The following is an 841-nucleotide window of genomic DNA, read 5'->3' on the forward strand; positions in this document are numbered from 1 at the left end:
AATTATATGAATAATATTAAATAAAAAGTGCCTATAGTACTGGAATTTTTTCATTAAATTTGTCACTTATTCCAATTTGATAAAATGCTTGTAAGGAAAATAACTTAAGGCAGAAGACTAATTGTATTTTTGCTGTTCAGAACTTCTTGAGAGCAAAAGAATGAATACTGATCAACTTTTCTGGTTTAAACTTAATTACTTGTCTTAAAACATGCTATTTTAAACTTAAACAACTATGTTATGCCTTAAAAATTTAAAGCAGAAAATAAAATCATATAGAAAGTCAGAAACTTCATCACAACTAGACAGATGTTTGCTTGTAGTTTTTGGTATCCAAAACCTTTTTTCCACACATGGCACAGATGCCCTTTTTATAGGCACAGCCCTGACAGTAATGAGAACCTGGTTGGTGCACAGAACTTTTACAAATTCTGCAAGTGGAGAATTTATTCTTGCCATATGGATCAAATCTTGCTTTTTTTGATGTAAAGTTTTGTTTTTATTCAGCTTTCTTCCACCACTTTCTGTGGTATTCCTTGTGCCATCTTTCCAAGTATCTGGAGTGATGACAGTACCAAGTTTCTTTTCACATTTCTCGCACACCATCCTTCCACCGACAGTTCTCAGAAGTCTCTAGTGTATTTTTAATCTCTTCTATTGTGCCTTTCTTTCTCATGATTTCTGTTATGTTTCTTTTTATACTTTCAAACTCTTGTTTATGCTCATCCAGTGTCTTCTTAATATCCTTTCTTTAGCTGTATTTTCCTTTATCTCACTGAATTGATTTAGGAGATTTATTTGAACATCTTTGATTAGTTTTTCCAAATTCTGTAACTCCTCC

General features: G+C 32.0%; 1 pseudogene; it reads right to left on the reverse strand.

Annotated features, from left to right (window-relative positions):
• Positions 1–301: 301 nt before the first annotated feature.
• On the reverse strand, positions 302–606 carry LOC119522564 (annotated as a pseudogene).
• Positions 607–841: the final 235 nt, after the last annotated feature.

This window comes from Choloepus didactylus, chromosome X (genome assembly GCF_015220235.1).
Source record: "Choloepus didactylus isolate mChoDid1 chromosome X, mChoDid1.pri, whole genome shotgun sequence".
In the NCBI taxonomy this organism is placed as follows: domain Eukaryota; kingdom Metazoa; phylum Chordata; class Mammalia; order Pilosa; family Megalonychidae; genus Choloepus; species Choloepus didactylus.